At 41.0% G+C, this 15,484-nt stretch overlaps 1 pseudogene; it reads left to right on the top strand.

Moving 5' to 3' along the window:
- Positions 1-14,434: 14,434 nt before the first annotated feature.
- LOC118914602 (small nucleolar RNA U3) lies at positions 14,435-14,566 on the top strand (annotated as a pseudogene).
- The last annotated feature ends 918 nt before the right edge of the window (positions 14,567-15,484 follow it).

Raw genomic sequence — 15,484 nt, 5'->3', positions numbered from 1 at the left:
ATGGCCAACATGGCCACAGCTTTCTTCCTGGAGCCCGTCCTCCTCCTCCACAGAAACCTTTTCATGCAGTTGTGGGGTTGGGGAAGGTCAAAATGTCTTTCTGAGTCTTTTGGTCCTGGATTGTTCTCTGTTTGAATTATGTGCACGTCAAAGCAGCGCATCTCGGGGCGGCCGGCACTAGGTCTCCATGCAAGAATGGGAGTGATGTTCTTTTCAGCTCTCTGCATCTTCTTGCTGAAACCAGAAATTATCTAAGGGTTTTATTAACTAAATCTGAAGTAAGTAAATATGGCAACTGTGAATTGTAGGTATTTTTGAATGATGAATATTGGCATCAAGGTATCCAAATATTTAAAGAGTAAAACCCCTGTGCCTGGCCCATAATAGGTGCCCAGTAAATGTTAGTGCTTTTCCCACCTTACCCTCTCCCTCTCCGTCCGCCTCGGAGATGATAGTGTTAATTTAAAAAAATATCTCATGTCGTTCCTTTGTTATTCTCTTTTAAAGAAATAATTTAAGGAAGATGAAGAAATAAATCAGGCTGGAATAAAGAATTGTCTAGAGAGCTCAGAGTTATGCAACTATGGGGTTTCTTAGTTGACACCTGGAAAGGGAGATTAAAGAGAGAACCTGTTCCCCAGAGATTAGATAATGCTGATGAGGTGTCTCTAAGCAAACACATGGCAGACATGCAAACAATGCCCCTGAAATGAGACTCACTGAGCTTGGCCGGGAGCTCAAAGTGTTGACAGCCACGTTGCACCTCGGGACCGTGTTTCTCCAGCTCTCCAGGTTCAGCTCAGTAAAATCTGCCCAGTTCCTGTAATTATATGTCTACAGAAAACTCTCCAGGCTGCAGGAAGTAGTATTGATGATTTATTGAATAGCAGACTTCTCTTTACATCATTTAGACAAGCTTTTTATAAATGCACGATGAGGAAATGTTCCGCCGCAGTGCTGCAGGAACTTCATCTAAATCTAGACATTGGCTCGGGGTAGACACGAACTTTCTAGAGATGATAACAAGCCTCCAGTACTGTTGTGTCTTTCCTTATTTAATATACGCATATAACCACATTTACTACACCTTATAATTGGTAGGAGGCTCTAGCATAGCAGGAGCGCTATAAAATGCTCTTACTGTAGTTTATTTAAAGCAACACTACATGGGAAGGGGTTCTGTTTTCTTATGATCTAGGCCAGACCACATACACTCTTGGCATATAATGAATACTTATAATAATGTAAAGAAAAATTTGAGGTTTAATGCAAAAACATAATATCATTCTCATTGTCCAGTAGACTACCAGCCCTGCAGTGAAATTCTATTTTAATTATTTCTCCAACCTGAAATGCACACAAGGGTTTTTATCTCCTGGTAAATTTTAAGCTTTCTTGTTTTTAAGAATATAAATGTATGTTTTGTCTTTATTTAATATTGACCTGCCTGAGAAGTTTGTTTAATGTACAAAGAAAATTGTTCTATATTCCTATTTGCCCATCTTTTAGCAATGTAATGCAAAATGGGATTTACACATATTAGGAAATAAACAAAATGAACGCATTAACAAAAACCAGAAGAACATTCAAGAGAATGGCTGGCTTAGCCCTCTCCTACTTAAATGACAAGCAAGCCCCCCAAATAATCCACTAACTGCTCTATTCATCCTGCCAGCAGTGTTTTTCCTCTTTGTCTTTTTGTTTCCATGCTTGCAGAAATCCCCCAAATCCTTCCCCCACCACGTGCTGTATGTCCGGATATAGATTTTTTGTGTCTTGCCACCTGCCAAACTTGCATTCTAAAATGGTACTCCTAAAGAAATTGCATGTGGAGAATAAACATTCACTAGGGAAATGTACACCAAATCCGGTTATCTACATACAGTGTCCCTTGGATGTTATTGTGGAGAGAGTTACCTAGAGAGACCTGATTCTGCTTCTCCCCATGAATCTCACTTATCCTGAGATCTTTTCAAGGCATTTAACCTCCTTGCGCCTTAGTGTCTGTGTAGAATAGTAATTTTGTCTACTTCTGAATGTCACTTACATCCCAAGAGGAATTTTAGGTAGCCAAGTGATTAACAAAAAATTAGGATCATATGAGATCACACAATTAAGGTTTTTTAATCCATATACTTCACTAGACAAATGCAAGATGGCCTATTATGTGATTAAAAATCATATCAGAGTAAACAACAGCAAAACAAAAATGCATAGCTGGAAAAGAAATTTCCAAGCTTCACCTGATTTGCACTTATTTAGAGCAATGTATCAATTACTATGTCCTGGCTTAGTAACTGAGACAGACTCTTGGAATTTGCTGCGACATTATTTTCTTTCTATAAAAGCCTGTTCTTCTGACTGTTTATAGTTCATAATGTATGAGCAAAACCGAAAGTTTCTGTGATGACTGCCCTTGTACTGTTCACTATGTAACTTATTCATTATGTAAGAATTTGTTCTACATGTAAAAACTTGTTTGTTATGCCTCAGAAGATTGGAGACTGACAAAAATTAGGCTTGGGGTGGAATAATGATTGTGCATTGAGCATTGACTCCCCTATACAGAATTTTATTGTCGTTAACAACCATTTGATCAATAAATATGAGAGATGCCCTCACAAAAAAAAAAAAAAAAAAAAAAAAAAAAAGGACAGACTTCCAATTGTAAAATAAATAAGTAACCGGGATGTAATGTATAGCATAAGGAATATAGTCAAGATATTGTAACAGCCTGGTAGGGTGATAGCTGGAACCTAGAATTATGTATATAAATGTTCTACCACTGTGTTGTACACTTGAAACTCATGTAATGTAATACTGTGTGTCAACTACCCTTCAATAAAAAATAATTATTTAAAAAAAAAAAAAAAAAAAAGCCTGTTCTTTATCTCAGTGTAAAGCAAGAAGGATTTGGATAAGTAACAGCCACTGATAAGTTCAAAATAACATATTCACTAGGATGCTAGAAAGCATTTTTATTAAATTTCCACAAATAAAAAGAGATAAGGGGTTTGTTTTTAGTTTAGTTTTATTTTTGTTATGTTCTTTGATAATTGGAGTAAATAATGAATGGTCTGAAGTTGAGCACGGTAAGACGAAGGAGCTGATGTTGTGACACTCAAATAACAAGGAAACATCAAAAAGAGAGATTGAAAAGCTGCGTTTCATAATTAAGAAAGCTCTGGTGTTCCCAAACCGTCGCTGGTGCAAAGTTTCCAGGGAAGGCAGTGGCCCGCTGGTAATCAGCCTTGGCTCAAGTCGTCGCTCCTTGGCGGTGGGGCACCAGGGGGACTACAGAGCAGGGGACAGCACTGTGGGGCCCCAAACGGTGGGGTTCCTTTTATTCACTTTGCAAGTTGCTCAGAAACCTGTTCAGTGCACGTTAATTTTTTGGCTACTTGGAAGAGACTGGCTTTTTAATTACTAGCCAGTTTCAGAAATTTAGGTAGCATGACTCTCTTCCTCAAAAATAATAATAAAGCACTATATCCTAATTCATAATGACTGATCAGTTGCTGATTACAACATAGTGTTGGTGAAGTTTAGTGGGAATCCCATTTTTCTGTATTTCATGTAAGCCCGTTGTTTCTCACATACCTAACAAAAACTGGCAATTCTGCAAATGGGAGTAGATAAGAGACTGAATATTAACAGACAATGTTGTCACCATTGATGGGATGACACTTGGTTCCTTATTAGTAACTCAGTAGAGGGAGGCATATACCCAGAGGGTAGGGACATAATTATTTTATTTTTACTCTTTTCTTGATATAAACTCAGTTTCATGTTAAAGCATAGTTTCAATCTAAGAGTAGTCTTCTTCAAATCTTTAACAGCATCTGGAAATGTACTTTTTGAAAGGAAAGTATTGATTCTTAAAAAACCACTGCAGGTGGTACGTAAAAGGACGTTCTCTTTGGGAGCAGTACATATAACAACACTGGCATATGAAGACGCTGGGCAGATTCACTAGGCGCTTGCAGCTCGCAGGGAACTTCGGCACTCGTGAGTAGAAGACTGCGGAAGATGAAGTGGGAAAGTGAATGCAATGAGCAATACAAGGAGGCTTGGATGAACCTCAAGGCTGGAACCAAAATATCTACGTTATAAATATTGATGTGAAAGCAGTATTAGATCCAGTCACCAAAATCACAGACACCAAAATTGCTTTTTTATCTCAATTTTCAGTTCCACAAACCTCCTTCTCATTAAATATATGGTTGATGAATGTTGTTCTCCTTACACGTGTGCTCTTTTCTTTAAAGCACATGAAATCATTGAGTCCTGTAGCTGTGGGTCATGATTTCACATACTTGGTGTTTTATTAAAAAGTGCAAGTTATTCTCTGAGTTTCCTTTGGGCATCCTTGCTAGTCACACGCATACACTCACACACACAGAATGTAAGCTGTGGTAACGCCACCATCTCTGCGAGTCACCAGTAGAAGCTAAGCGGTTGAGGCAGTATTTGACGAGGCAGGAGCAGAGCGTCCCCGAAGCCAGGGCCGGTGTGGTTTTGCAGGCCCAGGTTTTGGCCGTGATGGGTCAGACGAAAGAAGCTGAAAGGATGACCCATCACATTGTGTCCGAGGAGACTGGGTGCCTGGAGTGCTACCGCCTGCTGTCAGCGATCTACAGCAAACAGGAGCGGCATGACAAGGTAGAGAGGACACTGTTGGGGTTGTTTGGGTTCACGGGGAGCAGACGGGGTGCCCCTCAGTGATTCTGCAGTCTGCACATTTACAGGGCTGAGCAGTCCTGACTGCCATCGTTGCCATCAGTTATCAGCTATGGGTGCTTTTCACAGATACCCACTTAAGTCTTAAGACTTCCATCTTGAAATAGAATTTTATTGGCTGTTTGTTGTAAAAATTTTATGGGTCATTATTTTAGTCTGTTTTACCAGTTTCTATTATGAGGAATTACCATATTTGTGTGCATTATTGTTTTCCTTATTCCTCCTAATGTACTGTCTCTTTTTTCCTTGTAAAAGACTAGCACAAACCCTGTTAGGTAGATGAACCATCCCGTGTGCAGCTATTATCTCCGTTTAAAGGCTACGCAACCATTACATCCAGGCAGTAATCCAGCTGACGTGTATTGAATGCCTGCTGTGTGCTGGATATTGTGGGAGGCAACAGGAATTCGCTCATGTTAACAGCAGGAGCAGAGCAAAAGGAACCCCACTTGTCCTCATGGGACTTACAGCCCAGATAGGGGCGATGTTAATCAATCATGCCACAACTTACACAAAATGATTATTATCATATTCAATCATGACCCGAAGAATGACCTGGTCTCAGAAGAGCAGAGGCAGGGTAGAACATTCCAGGCAAAGAAAGAGTACCCACCAGATGCTATTTTAAGACTTTTACAGTGAAGGCATGGATGGACTGAGAGGGTATTATGCTCAGTGAGATAAACCAGGTGGAGAAAGACAAATACCGTATGATTTTACTTACATGTAGAATCTAGAAACAAACCACAACAAAATAAACAAAACAGCAATAGACTCATAGACACTGAGAAGTGACTGGTGGTTACCATGGGGGAAGGGGAGGGGAGAGTGGGTGGGGAGAGGGAGGGGAATAGAGACCCAAAAACCTCAATCATAATATAAGCTGGTCATGGAGCTGGTAGTGCAGCACGGAGAATATGTCAGCGGTTCTGTAACATCTTCCTAAGTTGACAGACAGTAACCGCACTAGTGGGGGTGCGGATTTAATAATGTGGGTCACTGCTGAACTACTGTGTTGTATACTTGAAACCAATATAACATACAATATCAACTATACTTCCATAAAATAAAAACAAAAGACTTTCCCATGCTTTAATTAATTTAATCTTCACAACAATCCCATAAAATAAAGAACGATATTCTAGCAATCAAAGCGTCCACCATTAAGGAGGACTGGGCACCGGGCATGGAGGTACGTGCCCATCAACAGAGTCGCTGCGTCAGGGATTCTCTACAGGGCATGGCCGCTTTGGGTGCTGAGCTGATTTAGGCAACTGCTCGGAGATTCTTAATTTTTATTACACACTCCATTTGTAATGCAAATAGCTGAAGACCACAGTTTTTTTTTACAGGTCAAAGCCAGTGGGAATGGATGTCGTATAATAGAAATCGCCTGGATTTCCTGCAGGCATCTTCAGCCTCTTTCCATCCACAAGGTTAGCTCTGCAAGAAATTACACATTTCAATTTCCTCCACTTGGAACTGGCAACCTACACTGTGCATGGGACTGTAGAAAATAGTAGAAAACGGGTCCTTCTGTGAGCTCGCAGTGGCTGGTTCTACATTCATCATTTAAATTCTCGTGTATGAAGAGAGTGCTTTCCACAAACCTGTAGGGATCTAGTTTTCTGACATGAAGATATTTATGTTTTTTAAATTTTATTTAGAGCTATAAAGCAGTCACAGAAATAAATCAACACCAAGGACAGACCTGGGTGAATGTGCATGGACTCCAACACATCAGGGTCTAAGAAAGAAATAATTTTTATATGGAGTGAGTTTTTCTTTTTTCCTTATATCTTTCTTCTCTTAAATAATTAAAACCAATAGGTTACTTTCTCTTTGAATTATTTTAAAATGAAGATGAGAGGTTTCTAAACAGTGAATTTAGTACAGGTTGTGTTTTGCCATGTCAACTACATACTGACTGTCATGACTCCCTCGTCTTGTTTCATCTTTAATACGCCTGCGTGAATTGGGTACCATGATTTTACTGGTCGTAAAAATGGAATGCACTTGTGGGAAGTATCATTTATCCTCAGTTAAGAACTATAGTCCTGTTGGAGTAGAGGTTCTCAACTAAGGAGATTTCTCCCCTGGGGAACATTTGCCAAAGTTGGGAGACATTTTTGGTTGATTTTGGAGACGACATGACAGTGTGTGGAGGTCACAGAAGAAGCCAAACATCCTGAATCACACAGCGCAGCCCTCACCACCCAGACCTACCCCGCTCCTGGTATCAAATGACCAAGGCTGAGAAACCATCTATTAGATCTTCATGGAGCTCCTTTAATTCACAGCCTGACTTAAATGTCAAGACTAAAACATTCCCTCAAATATTATTTTCTGTTTCGTATGTGTCGAATACTTGTTCTTACTGGTAAACAAGCTTCTTTTGTTCAGTAGTAAAAGCCACCCTGGAAGAATCTCCCTGTCCAGGAGAACAGAAAAGAAGGGGAATGTATTGCTTACATCTAATAAAAGCCAAGATTCACTGTAATTTACTTACTCATCCACTTATCCAGCTAATATTTATGAAAGGTATCCTAAGCATCAGGTACTCTTGAAGGTACTGAAGATGTAACAAAGAATAAAATCCTGACCTCATGAGGCTTTTATTTAGTAGAGGAAGACCCCTTGCCCAGTGCATGTGCACAGACAGACAGACAGAGGTACAGAGATGCATAACTGACTGCTGCAGGGAAATATAAAACAGCGAAGGGAATTGGGGAGCGCTGGCAGTAGGGGTCGCCGTTATAAATCAGGGTGGTCAACAGGCCTCAGTGACAAGCACATTTGAGTAAAGAGCCGAAGCTCATGGGGGAGCGATCCATGTGGCAGTTTAGGAGAAGAAAGCAAACAGCAAGTGAAAAGGCCCTGAGTTACAGCAAAGCACACGGGGACGGAGGCAGAGCAAGTGGAGCAACTCAGATTGCAGGGGTGGAATCCCCACCGCAAGGACCAGACCGTGTGGGGCCCTGCAGGCAGCTGTAGGGACTCTGGCTTTTGTGCCAGATGGGTTGGAGGCCTTTGGAAGACTTCGAGCAGGACCACTGTGATTCAGCTAAGCTGTTCTCGGGTTTCGTCTCTATCGACCTGCAGCTCGTGAGCCCATATCCAGAAAGTGGGAACAGGTTACACGGCAGGTCCTGTCCAGTCGCTGGGATGAGCACAGCGCTCCTGGCCACCAAGGCTCGGACTTGTGCAGGACCTGGACCACTCTAAAGAACACAGCACAACACAACACAACACCCAGAGCAGGGAGGTGACCCCCGGCCTGCAGAGGGGGTGGGGAGGTGGTGTGGTGTGACTCTGTGACTGGCAGGCCATTGTATGGAGAATACAATGGTGCCTGGGAGCAGAACTGTCATCAGACCTATGACTCGATCCCTGGTCTTACTGATAGCAAACCTGTGGGCCAGGTGCACTGCATCTGTTGTGGCTTTGGTGCCGCCAATAAGTGGGGATCATTCCTACTGGACTGAAAGCTCACTGCTGGGAGCCCTGAGCCCGGCTGTAGCCCCGGCCGCAGCCCCGCTGCTCCCTGGGACAGGTTGCGACTCAGGGTCCGCGGAGAGCTGCGGGGAAGGGGGTGCGGGGCAAGCTGGTGGCCACCCGAGGGGAGTGAAGCTGACGGTGCCTCAGAGCATGGATGTCTCAGCTCCAAATATTTGATCATAAAAAGAAGTATTTTAACTTCTGAAATGGGGTGAAATACTGGATCAAAAAACAGCACCAACATTCCCCAGGAACAAACAGAAGCACCAAGCTGACCGTGTCATAAGCTGTATTTTCTTTGCAAAAATGTCCTAGAATACAGTGGTTATTATCTAGAAATTGCAAAAGCTTTAAGTTCCCTCAGATACAGGGAATCAAGATATTACATCACAGGTACAGAACGTATTTTTAATGATTTTTCTTGGGGTATTTGGGGGAGAAAACATGAAAGGGAAATTTGGAAAACAAAGTGTTGCCACCGTCAGCCTGGGTTTTGAGGGAAAGGCCAGAAGTGGGGAGAATCCTGGAGTGGGCAGAGGAGACCCCCCACCCCAGGCTGGAGCCTCCTGTTCAGGGAAACTTAGAAAAAATTAGTTGCTCACCAGCTGCCGCAGAAACATTTTGAAAAATGCTCAGTTGACTGCATTTTATGTGAATTTTAATAAATATCAGAAGACACTTGGAGGACGAATGTTTGGGTTAGAAAAAAGTAAAGGTAGCATTTCCGAGTTCTCACTTGAGGAATGTGTTCATCTCCGCATCAGAGTCAATGCCAATAACGCCTTAACCGCGCTGGGCGCCCGGACAGCACAGGGATTCGGGTCGCCTCGAGGGGCGGCTGCTTTTCAGGCTCCCTCTCCTTCTGCCTTCCGGACACGTGATGCTGTGAGGAACAGACACGCCGAGACGGTGTCAGGGTGGGAAAAGACGGGAGCAGAGCAGGAGGACCTGCTGGCGGGGCTCTGTTCTGGCCCTCGCGGGGTCCCTCCTTGGAGCACAGCAGACGTCGGAAGGGAGCGTCCTTGGGTCAACGAGGTTCTCCGTTCCACGCGATGCTGTTTTCAGCTGTGACCGAACTCTCAGGAGTGAACATTTCTCATCACTATGCAAGCTTTCACAGAGAATAAGGTGGAAAGATCTTACTCCTATTTCTGGAATAGGGGAAATTAAAAGAAATTTGCTCTGAGACGTTGCAGGAAATGGATCCTAAAGAGGGTGGACCAGATAAGGGAGACGGTAGATACCCAGCTGGAAAGGCCTGGAGAAGGTACTTGGGACTGATGGGCGATGATCTAGGAAGGGACCGGAGCCTGCTGGTCAGAGGGCACTAAACAAAACGGGGGTTGCCAACACAGGGTGGGGACGGTGTGTTTAAGCAGGTACAGAGACGGGCAGGCAGGGCTAGAACCCTGCACCCACCGTCCCTCTTGCGTTCGATGTCCAGTGTGTGTGTACCGCCACCCATCTGGGGGACTTATTCGTAGCTGTTCTTTTCCTTTTAAGAAACTGACATTTTCACTTAAGCTATACTATGCGAAAGTCACTTATACGTACATACTCTTTTTTATTAGAATAAAGCTGATACACAATATTATAGTTGTTTCAGATATATAAGATAGTGATGTTATAATTATATGCAATACTCAGTGCTCACCACGGTAAGTGTAGTCGCCCCTGTTACTCTACCAAAACATTACAGTGTTACTGGTTATGTTCTCTCTGTTGTACTTCATTAGGTATATGCTCTGAAGTAGAAGATGAGAGTAACTCCACTCAGTAGGTGTGATACACTTACACTATCATCGCTACTCTTGCAGATTCAGAAAACTTTCTCCTTTTTTCTTCCCTCCTTCCTTCTGCCCTCCCTCCCTTCGTCCCTCCACCCTTCCTTCCCCGCCCTTCCCACCCTTTTCCTCACCCCCTCACCCACTCTCCCTTCATCTCTCTCTCCTTGCTCCCTTCCTCCCAATAATATGAATCTCTAGGCACGACTCGAGCTGCTGAGAGTGCTGTGAAATGTTAGCCCAGGTGTTACTTCCAGAAGATTCAAGTGATGTCCTCATATCTTTCCTAAACAGAATTGAAAAACCTGCTCTTCCAGTGTTTTGCCTTGTGTTACAACTCTTTTCCTTCACACTGTCCAGCTGGTCAGGTCCTCACCACTCCCCTGGAGTCCATCGAGACGTGAACCGGCAGTGTTTTCTAGTTTCCCCCATTCCATTATGAGAGCACCTGAAGGATCAGAATGTAACTGTTCTCTTCCTTGCCTCTCACCGTGAGCCTGGGTGTCTGCAGGGGATCATTAGGAGAAAAGCTGACCATGGTTTCAGATGACAAATTGCTAAAGGAAACTCTTGCAAACTGGAATTCCTAGGGAAAAAAGCAGTTGGAGGAAATTCAAGAAAAGGGTCAGACATAGCAGCCTCTGTACCCAGTCCCATGAGACAAAACTGGTGCCTCCAGGAGAGCACATAGGGATGGACGGCCTCTTTCTGACATCAGTAGGGCCAAAACCAGTGAAGATTTCTTCTCATTCTAAGTAGAGGGTGGTTATATTTTAGAACATGTGCCCATAACCCTGGGTGCCGAGAGATTTACATTTCTATGGCAGAATATACACAAAGCAAGACAAGAAAAAGATAAAGGAGGGAGGGGGGTGGGGAAGAAAATCTTTCAACCTGATTTATGCTTGATTTAGCTCCTGGCTTACCGTCCTGTGCTGCTCTGTCCCTGCAAATGGGAGACGTGGTTGCGTTCTGTGTCATTTATGTCTCCAAATGCAAAACCTTAGATGCTATGGAGGCAGAGCCTCTCCTCTTTATGGAGTAAGATATTTCAAAAATGTCAGATCCTCAAGGGGAAGTCATATGGGGATGCTATCAAGACGGCGTGTGCGCAGTTCTCCAGAACCAGAGGTAGAGTGTTTACAGTCTTTGTAGAACCTTTAGGATGACCTAGGGAAAAGGGATGATATGAATTACACCGGGAGTGTATTATTAGAACCCTGATAAGAAGTAAACTAAATGCCATTCAAAGACAAGCTTTTCCATTATCCCCACATCAAAAGAAAATTCCAAAGTCATGGGTGGACATCTTTGCCCCTAGGAATTAATCAAAGAACTTGGTACCACTAACTCTTTATGGAAATGTTTAAACTTATTTTAGGTTTATTACAACTATCTGTAGGATACTGGCTCTCCTCTAAGATTTAAAAGTGCTTTTAAAATGATAAATGTTTGTCCTCCAATATGTGATTATTTTGGAGGGGAAAACAGTGTAGTTAATTATATGATTAAAATATTATATTATAAACTATTGCTATAGTTATGTCTCTGATTTCATTCTCGATATTATTTCTTTGTGCTTTCTTTGCATATTAAGAATTATTTTGGCAGAAGGCATTAGTCTTCATTAATCTTGATTCAAAAAAACTAGCTTTTGGTTGATCCTATTGTATAGCTTTTTTCTATTTTATTAATTTCTATTGTTATCTTAATTTCTCCTTTCTTTAATCATATTGTTCTTCTAACTCCTTGAGATGAACTTTTAGCTCATTAATTTTGTAGCCTTTCTTGATTTCTAATATAATCAACCTCTAATATATTTATCTGTATTCTGGAAGCTTTACTATGAGGTGATAATTGTTTTTCCAAATTTTATATATGAAGATGTTCATTGCAAATAGTACCAGTGAAAAGACCTAACAAGGGAATTGTCTAGATTATTTGGTATACACCTACTACAATTTACCTACTAAAATGCTCAGAAAGCCTGCATGGTAAAATGGGAAAGTGTTTTTAATAGAAAAGTAAAGAATATTAAATTATGTTTACCTTTATGAAAAAAATGTACATATGGACAAGGAGTTAAAAGAATCAGAAAAAAATTAGTGATTGTCTTATTGTTTCAATAGGAGGTTAATTTGTTTTATGTCACTTTTTGTTACAAACTTTAGATGAATAACTTTCAAAAATATGTGGAGAATTTCTGTCTTCAAGAGGAAATGTTAGTTGTTTAAACCATTGCTATTGTCTATTTCAACATTCCAAAATCAGAGAAGTGAATTAGTGTTGTTCCCTTATGTGAGATTAGAAATAGAGAGATTTTATTTGTTTTAACCTTCCTCCTTTGGGTTGGCAAGATAAACTTGCGAAGTGAGCAAAGCTGTGATTCCCTTAGGTGAGAATATGTGAGACAAATGCTTCCGGTGGAGTTGGCCAAGCAGTATGCAATACCACTCACTGCTGGGTTACCTTCTAGTAACTATTGCCGGTATTGCCCGGAGATGTAGAGTAAGATGTAGAATGCGGGCACTAATAACAGGAGGCTTGAAAACATCATTTTGTCAAGTAGAAAAAAGTATCTATAGATATTAAAGATCTTAAAAACTTGATAGGACAGACATTTGAATTTATATCCAATACTACACCTTGACAGTGGAGAATATACCTTCTTTACTATTGGGGAAGGGAGTTTCATGTGGGAATGGGGAAAACTCAAACGAACCCCATGAGGCTAGGAGCAGTCACACCCAGAGCAGGCTGTCTCTTCTGCCTACGAGCACTGATGGAGGCCTTCCAGTTACGTGGGCTTAGCTTAAATTCCTTCTCCATTAGCATTCTTGGAGAACTCCTTCCCAGCAAATTTTTCTCTTTGGGACTAGTAGCTCTTATGGCTTTTACCAGTCACATTATTTACTCCTATGAAATATGACTGTCATTCCAAACTTCTATTAGAACTATTTTCATGGAACTTTTCATAACTGTCAAATTCAACAGTATTTTTCTCAGCTCTTAATCTCTAACACCTTTCCCTCTCAGGGCTCCTTGTAAAAGTGGCTCATCCCAGACTGGGGAGAGCTAGATATAAGACAGGCCTGGGATATTTTGTTATACAAGAAAGTAAAGACATACTCAACAAATGGATGGGAAATATCATAAGTATAAAGGGTTCCTCTTGAAGGGATTCTTATTGGTTAAGTATGGAACAATTTTGCATGCCAAAATATCTAGATACAGTAATAAATTATAAACTATTAAAAAATAAAAATTCATGAGTCCGATGAGAGGAAAAGAGTGGGGGTAAAGGAGGAGAATAAAGGGTGAAAGGAGAGAGAAGGGGAAGTGGGAGGCATTCTTGCTCAGTAGAATGCCACATGTGTCCAAAGAGTGCTGGAGTTAAAAAATCATTATTTTGCCACCATTACAGTAAAGTTTGGATCAAGATTCACCAGTGGATTTTAAAACCAGGGGAAATTTTTGATAATGAGTCTAATATTTGCATAGTCTTAAAATGTCTTTCCACAGACTTCTTATTAGCTAAAAGAGAGAAAAAAGTAGTTACATATTGGAGACATCTGCAACTGTATGTGTGGGGATTTAATTCTAGGATTTTGATTTGATCCATTGGTCCTTATGTCTGTTTTTATGCGAGCACCATACTGTTTTGATTGCTGTAACTTTGTAGTATAGTTTGAAAACAGGAAGTGTGGTGCCTCCAGCTTTGTTCTTCTTTCTCAGGATTGCTTTGGCTCTTTGGGGGCTTTGTGGTTCCATGGGATTTTAAGATTATGTTCTCTAGTTCTGTGGAAAATGCCTTTGGAATTTTAATTGGTATTGCATTGAATATGTAGATTTCTTTGAGTAGTAGGGACATTTTAACAATATTAACTCTTCTGATCCATGAACATAGGGTGTTTACTTTCATTTGTGTTTTCTTCAGTTTTTTTCATTGATGTCTTACAGTTTTGAGCATATAGATCTTTCATCTCCTTGGTTCAATTTATTCCCAAGTATCTTATTGTTTTTGATGCTCTTGTACATGGGATTATTTCCTTTATTTCTTTTTCAGATTGTTCATTGTTATTGTATAGAAATGCAACTCATTTTTATATGTTCGTTTGTTAGCTTGCAATTATACTGAATCCATTTATTAATTCTAATACTCTTTTTGGTGGAATCTCTATGGTTTCTACACATAGCATCATCTATATTTTCTATACTTAGCATCATGTCATCTGCAAACAGGGACAATTCTACTTCTTTTACAATCTGAATGCCATTTCTTTTTCTTACCTGATTGCTCTATTTGCATCTTTTTATATTTTGTATCCATTAATTGTTGTAGCTATAGTCATTTTTGGTATTTCTGTCTCCTGTGTTAATGTATACTAAGCTAAGCCATTAACATACCACCATGAGGAGAAGGCACAACGTTCTCTCCTATGCATGAAGTGAGTTGTTGATGTTGCTTCTGCAACTGCAGTTTGCCATTGATAATTGTTCTTTGCTTCCTTTGGGAGAGTAAGAGGGAAAGAATGCCATCTGAGAAAAAGAAAAAATAGTCCGCAGACATGCAACGCTGTTTGAATGAGTATCATTGCCTTGTGCTTCTGGTAGTGCTACAGTTTTGCATCTTCTGCCTAAGATATTTGCTCTGTGGCTGGATCACATCATCACCGATTCTCTGATGTAAGAATTATCACATGGACTCTACCTTGTCCTCTCTCTGTGACACTCCCCAAATGGGACAGTCGTGCAGAGTTGGACACCGTGCCACCAGCTCTGAGGACAGAGGACGGCGCAGCACATCAGCCAGAGTAACTTCTCGATTGGAATACAGGTGCCAGGTTTGCAAGTAGGGCAGCTGAGTTTATGAACTGGTTGGTGCTAAATGCTGTTGTTAAACTTGACAGGTACACCCCTCAAAAAATAAGGAATTGGAATTATTTTAGAATGTAAGTAGTTGGCAGTATTTTGGGATCATTTTAATTCCTGACATTATATTAACTTTGCACTCTCTGTACATCTTTAATATGCTTATAGATAATATTCTTAGCATATCATAATTCCATTATGGGAGCAAAGATTGGGAATGAAGGTCAGGATGAGTCTTGCTGAGGGAGAGTTAACTAACTGGATCGCCCATCTAAGCATCTCAGCCACACATGACCCAAGGCACTTTATGAATTCTTGCAAGGAACTTGTATTCTAGAAGTGGGTGAGAAAATATTCTCCATCTCTCTTTGTTGGGCTTTATGTAGTAGTAATTCTTATTCTTGGCTTTTAGTCTTTGAACCGGGGATGTTCTTTTTTATAGGGATTATCAATGATCCATTGGAAATATTTCAAATTTACAGAAGTATATTTTCAGGAAACATGATAGAATAAGCACCTAATTCAGGGCCAACATTTCCTCTGGTTTCCTGTAGATTTAGGTATTTCTGCACTTCCTTTACTAATCCTCC

The sequence above is a fragment of the Manis pentadactyla genome, chromosome 14 (genome assembly GCF_030020395.1).
Source record: "Manis pentadactyla isolate mManPen7 chromosome 14, mManPen7.hap1, whole genome shotgun sequence".
Classification (NCBI taxonomy): Eukaryota; Metazoa; Chordata; class Mammalia; order Pholidota; family Manidae; genus Manis; species Manis pentadactyla.
Note: the sequence above shows the minus strand (reverse complement) of the source record. Positions and strands in the feature narration are given on the sequence as shown.